A 7126-nucleotide genomic window follows, 5' to 3' on the forward strand; every position below is an offset into this window, starting at 1 on the left:
ACCACGACTGAGAATCTGGTTTTTTCACTGGAAAAAGGGCCGTATTACATGCTACCAGTATTCCTGCTTTAATAATGCTTTCTATTACAGGCTTGATCCCTACTTCTGCATCTGGTTTGAGGGGATACTGTTTCACTCTGGGTCTATATGAGGTTTTAGGCTTTATTACTACTGGGTTTGCTGTTATCATTAGCCCTACATCAGTCTTTCATTTTGACCACAAAATGTCTGCGATCTGTTTAAAATGCGCAGTGGGGCCACATGGCCCTGAAGTGCGCTTTTTCGGATGAGTGAACGCGCGTGCATGAGAGTGCATGCGCGCGTGCTCGTACGTACAAAAAGATGCCAGTTTTTAAGCTCGGGAATGGAGGTGTGGGGGGCGTACCCCCCACCCCCCTCCCCTGACCCCCCAGACGTCTGTTGAATGTTGTAAGAAGAAGGGGAGAGAAAATGGCCTTGTCCCAACTTTTTGGGGATTTGTTGACATCAGGGTTTTAATAGTTTTGCAATTTTCATTAGTTTTTATTTTTAATTAGTTTTGACTTCAGATTTTCAATTTTATATCAGTTTTAATTAGTTTTTACCAATTGTTTGCTAGTTTAGTTTTTATTTTTTTTTTGAAAATCCTTAGTTTCAGTTTAGTATTGATTAGTTTCAGTTATAGTTTTAGTTGTGTTTGCAATAATTAAGTGTAACAAAATCCCAGTTTCATCATATCAGTCATTCTCTTCTGCTTATCCTTGGGTATGTTGCTATTCCAGCTACCATACCCTGCACCCTGGACAGGTCGCCTGTCTGTCGCAGGGCTAACACGCAGAGACAGACAACTCACATTCCCACCTATGGGTTCTTTAAATAAATAAATAAATAAATAAATAAAGGCAGATGAACAACCATTGATACCAGGCAACTATAAAATGTATATCTTGGCCCCAATGAGACTATTAACTCTTGCAGCACCGGGTGTTCGTAACTTTGGTTCAAGTGAATTGATAAACTTTTTGAAGGCAATTGACTCACACAGTTATGTAGATGTCCCCGTCCTGTTGTCTCGGGATGCATCACGCTGCCTTGCCTGGGGTTAGCGTCTGTTTCTGGGGATGAGGGTTGAGTGTGTGATAGGTTTGTAGCTTGTACCTATCCGCTGGAACGTTGAAGACAATATAATTACACTGCAAGCAAGACACAAGTAGGCAAACTTCTTCATGGTACTCGTGCACGGGAGAGAACCGGACAGGCACCGTTCCTTCGCTTGACCCCAGTAGCTCTCGTCCGTTCTCCCATACACTGTCCTTTTATTGAGGTTACATGAATATGCATAGGTTCATTAACATACGACGTCTACATACAAACAAAGAGTACCTTGCCTGTGTGTGTGTGTGTGTGTGTGTGTGTGTGTGTGTGTGTGTGTGTGTGTGTGTGTGTGTGTGTGTGTGTGTGTGGGGACTGCTGATCAAAGGGTCAAACATCCTTGGTCAGGAAGAGGGTAGCCTCCCCCTCACCCTAGATGGTTCATCCTAGATAACACGGTGAGGAAGTCCTGCAGTTCATCTAAACAAAGAGCACTTAGACTAGAACAGACGCAACTACGTTAATCCTACCATAAAATAATAAGACACGGTATGACCTCTCATGCTCCCAAAGTGCTGTCTAATACACACAAAGTTTGCAGACTATCAAGGATCAAAACCTCTACCAATCTACAACTAATTACAAAACTCTAAGCATATATAAGTAAATATTTCTAAGCATAAATGACAATCAACAATACAAATCTAACATTTCCCCCCTTTTTGACCTTTATGCCTGAAAAGTTCCCAGGTATGAATACCTCATGTCTGACAGTTTCAATGCAAACATTTTTATACTCAGCATATGTCAAATCACCCTAAATTACTGAAAAGGTACACAGTTTAATAAATGTATTAGCAGTTACCCCATTCATTGAGCTCATCTCATGGCAAACTGCATCTTACGAGCAAACAAAGAAATTGTTAATTTAATAGTGAAAATAAAAAAGTAACATTTTCAAAAACATCTCAACTTGGTGGTGCTTCCTCCGGGTGTGCACATCACATGTCTCTCTGCAGAGTGGTTTAAGCTCTGCAGGGCGTCATGAATGTCTCTTCCAGTTGTTTCCATCACTGTCCATAGGACCAGAGTCCAAATGTATGTAGAATAGACATTCAAACATACTAGTTGGTTTTGTGGTTCGTCAACATGGGTCTCAGCTATTTCCAAGCTGCAGACCTCTCAGCACTCTAGTTTTATGGCCTCTTACCAGCCCCCATCACCTGACTTCAGACCTTCGTCTTGTGAGGGGGATATTTATGACTCCTTAATTGTCCACGCTCTGCAGAAAAAGCTCTCTGTGGAAAGGGTGCTGGGTTCCGTCATCTTACTGCTGTTATGATCCCAGCAGCCTTCAGAGTGTCATCGTATGCACAGTATAGTGGCACAGCGTTAGGTGATGTTCATAGGAAACTGCTGTCATCACCACCATAGCTTCTGGTTCCTGTGCTTTCACAGAATCATGATGTCATCCTCGAACTCCTTCTGCGCTGTCGATGGAGCTTGGCACGCTCCCCTCATCCCACGAGTTTTCATGTTCCAACGCTGCTGAAGGTTTAAGGCAGAGCACGTCGTACACCTTAGTCGTCTTCCTCAGCGTCAATATTGAATCTTTCATTTTATTTAAAATCTCCTGGAAACTCAGTAGCACAGCTCTCTGTGTGATGTCTGCTGTGCTGAAGATGATCTCTGATCCTCCTGAAGCCTCTCTCCTGGCCTCAGCTCCCATCTTGTGGACGATCCTCTCCTCTATTTTGCAGGCAGTTTCATGGTCCTTGCTGTGGCTCCAAGGTCTGATCTCATGATGGGCCCCAACCAGCTTGACCTTTGACCTCAACCACTGCCTGGCTGTCAGCTATGCCTGGAATGGTTCACGCTTCTCACTGGGCCTCTGAAGATTTCTCAGGAGATTACTGCTGCACCTGTATTTCCTTGCTAAGAAGAAAAACTTCTATTTGGAGAGCATGTCAACAATCATCAAACCACATTCTTTAGTTCAGTGAACTTCACTTATAGGCCATCAAAGCCTCATCTGAACATGGGTGCACCACTTGCATAGGTTTAATACTTGTAAATAAACGGCTAATCACACAAATCACTGCAACAATAATAGTAAACATTGTTTAATGTTAATCCTTGCACTCCACCTCTTGACGCATGGACATTCCCATGCGTCAACTCACCAAACCTGGATCCCTGTCTTAAAGAAAAAGATTAGCTAGATCATGTCCCAGGCAACATCAGGGCATCTCCTCTGGAGTAGCTCCGTAACCCTGCAATAAAAGATGTTAGCGTGTGTTGCATATTAAGTTTGCTTAACACCTGGCTCTCCCAGGAGCCTGCATACACACCATCATGGCCTGGAAAACAAAATCTGGAAGTAAAATCAAACTCCATACCTGTAAACAATTGTATCATAAGAGTAATAAGCATTCAACATCAGCAAGACAAGTGTCATGTGCAGGTTTTCTCAAATCAGTAAACTACAATTATTTTCATAAGCCGCCTCAGACATGGATCATCCTGTGTACTCAGGCAACATTAATGTAATCGGTGACTGCTCTTAAGCAAAGCCACTCCACTTATATATTACTATGGGCTCAAAAGTGGCCAGCTAATGAGCCCATATCAAACTATTCCATAAATACCGTAATCTCTTATTTATTTTACCCATGTCACTTGTCCGTTTCAGCTGAATCTTCCACAGCATTCTCAAAGAAACTAACATTAGCAATACACATTGACTGTAGTCAGACAGAGGTCAGACACAGGTCAACAGGTTCCAGAGGTGCCATAAAAACACCATAAAGTCAACCCTAGCTGTGGAAAGAAGTAACACCAGTTCTCAACACAGGAAATTTCACACAGGTTATTCACATTATCAAAGTAACCTTCACATTTTCCCATAAACACAATGCAACAGCATCACCACTCATAACCTGTAAACACAGTTTTCCTCACACATAAACCCAGAAATCCTGTAGTAGGAAAAAACATCAACCAGTTGTCCTGGTATAAATCGCATCATCAATTCACATGAAGAACTGGCATGCTGTAAGAAAAGAAAATGCAAATATTAGCGCTTGCGCAGGCGTATGCATACTTTGTCACAGATATCTCTGTGAGCAACTCAAGCCTATGAATAACACACCTGATAAATGCACAGACACAGAAAATGGCATTTAAAAGGTTAAATCATCATGCAACCTCGAGTGTTGCTGTCATCTTTCTGCTCCTGTAAAAGGAAACACATGGGTTCATCTGCACCTTTGTCAGGTGGGGGTTAGCTTCACACAATCATGTTCAGTCAGTCAGTCAGTTATTTTAAAATTCTTACTCATTCACTCAGTGGTTCCTTCTTTTGCTAATTGTGGAAATTATCATCGCATTCGTTTCCACGCTCAGCAAAACGACGTTATTTCAAAAAGAAAAATAATTTAGACTGGATTTCCTCGTTGAATCCTTTTTGGGGGGGACTCTCATTTCCTAATTGTCCCAAATAAGTGGCTTTCTCCTGAACCCATTTTAAATGTGGAGAAACTCACTTGCAACAATTTTCTTGACGACGTGTAACGCTTTTAATTCCCGACTTGCAGATCTGCTCAAAGAACAGAGATTATCGAACAAAACTTTCAGTGCACTGTGAAAGTATCAAAATAAAAAGGCCTTGCTAAGTCATGACACAAACTCCTCATCAACTTCACAACAGGAGAAGAATCATCAGCTAGATTCACTCCAAACCAACCATCAGCTGCACCACTCACAACATAAGCCTAATGTCTTCTTTAACTTATGAGTTTAATCACCAGGTCTGTGTTCTTCACTCATTTAGGCCACAGATCTATTTTATTCAATTTTCCTTTTTCCCTTCATCATAAAACATGTGACATGCTGTCATGCACTTCACAAAACAGTCTGTTCTGACGTATTCAGAGTTGTGTATCTAAATACAGGATTCACTCGCACATCAAAGCAGGAAACTCAGTGTTTTAGAGTCTCCACTCAACACACAACAACTCCAACACATCTCATTCACTCATACTAGAATTCAGTCACCTTTCATTAATCTAAAACCGATCAACTAATTTGCATATCAGCTATTAACCCACTAAGTTGACAGGACGACAGAAAAGCATGTTCAAAATAGTATCACAAAAGACAATTTCCCTCATACAGTAAATTACTTGCTGCATCAATCAAGCAGGAAGCTTCTCCCAATTTACCATTTTAACAACTAAATTTATTGTCTGATCACTGGTTGGTCAAACCAGGATCTTTTTTTTTTTTTTCCCACAAAAGTTAAATTGTTGTCCTGCAACTTGTAGAGTCAATTTTTTTCTTTAGGATAAATTCAGCATTTGATAACAAGTGTCTGCTAAATTGACACTATTGTAACACTGATGAAAGATAACAAGCTAATTTTCATTGCATGTGTGTTTGTGTTATTAGGCAGGTTTAATGCAGGTCTGTGGAGCTGCATCTCCAGCAGAGCATGTTCTCTGCCTTTCCTACACACTTCTCTGCTATTTGATCATTTCTTAACTAATGTGCTATGAGTCTTCATGAGTCATTTTGTGTTTGGAATTGTTAGTAGGGTTAATGCATGTTCTGCTTGTGTGTGTGTGATTTTGTATATGTTTCTATTTTCGCAATGTTTCAGACTCCGTCTCAATTTTCCAACTTAAGCAGTCAGTTTTCTTTTCCCCAGGTTTGCTAACCCAAATTTTGATTTCCCACATTAAATAATTCCTATGTGTTCTCACCTAGCCTTCTCACTCTGTTGTCCTCTCCCACTTCAACAGTCCAACAGCCGGCAGTTCTCCTTCAGCTTTGTCCTGTGTCCCACTGTCTCTTCTTGCCATTTTACTCCACAGGTGGCAAATGTCAAACTCCAACTGTTCAGTTCTCCTCAAACGTTTTCTTCACATGCACAGTGAAGTCACAGCCACTCTCACTATTGTCCTCTGATGCGGTTGACTTCGTGCTAGTGGCTGAAGTGCTGCTGCTGTTGCCTTCCTGGGCGACTTCTTAGCAGCTGCTGCCGGTTTCTTGGCTTTGGCCGCGGCGGGCGTCTTAGCTTTGGTCTCAGTAACCCTGTTCATCTTGAAGGATCCGGAGGCCCCGGTGCCCTTGGTCTGCACCAGAGTGCCCTTCGCCACCAGACTCTTGATGGCGGTCTTGACACGGGCCTTGTTCTTGTCCACATCGTAGCCTCCGGCAGCCAGAGCCTTCTTGAGAGCGGCCACAGACAGGCCGTTGCGCTCCTTGGAAGCGGCCACGGCTTTCACAATCAGCTCGCCCACGCTGAGGCTGACCTTCTTGGGCTTGGAAGTCATCGTCTTCTTCTTCTTGGCCTGAACCTCGGTGCAGGGCGTGTTTATGATGGAGCCTTTCCCACCACAGCGCTGGCACGTTGAACACATCATGAAGGGTCCATTTCTTTCATGTCGCTAGCCAGCATGCTAGCTGCATGTGGCTTGCCCGAGTCACTCAGTCCTTTTTGAGCATTTCAACATGCTGCCACCGCCATCTTGCTCGCCCCTCCGTGGAATTCATCCAATCAGACAGGGAGATGGGTTTGCTTTCTTCTGCTGCTGCTGTTTATCCACATTGCTGCTGCTTTGCTGGGACTTTTTGTGCTCAGGACTTGCTGCTGTCTCTTTATCATGTTATTGCTTTGGAGCTGCATTTCTTATCTTCAGGGAGGAGTGAGCTCGCTTGTGAGGTTGAGAAACACATGGCACTGTAAATAAGTCAGCCAGAAACTTGGCCTGCATGTTTCCAATGATGTTAAACTATAACTTTCTTCCGACTGTTGCATGTGGAAAATTGATACAGGTCTGCTTTTCACCTGAAAGTGACAAACTAAGACATTTTCATTATTATCATCACTGCTTAATCAACACACATCTCTCTCTCTCTCTCTGTCTGTGTTTGTGTGAACAATCCTTTCTTAAAAGCAGAAAATGACATTGTAGTTGTTTTTCGGCTGATCAACACAAAACCTTTTTCCTATGATTATTTCTCTTCGTCTACAATGTAGTAATTTGTCTCT

The 7126-nt window shown here is 42.5% G+C and overlaps 1 pseudogene; it reads right to left on the reverse strand.

Annotated features, from left to right (window-relative positions):
* Positions 1-5876: 5876 nt before the first annotated feature.
* Positions 5877-6497, reverse strand: LOC146561547 (histone H1 pseudogene; annotated as a pseudogene).
* Positions 6498-7126: the final 629 nt, after the last annotated feature.

This window comes from Mchenga conophoros, linkage group LG13 (assembly GCF_057382185.1).
Source record: "Mchenga conophoros isolate Kocher_MC1m ecotype Shallow Benthic linkage group LG13, M_conophoros_male_GT1.1, whole genome shotgun sequence".
Classification (NCBI taxonomy): Eukaryota; Metazoa; Chordata; class Actinopteri; order Cichliformes; family Cichlidae; genus Mchenga; species Mchenga conophoros.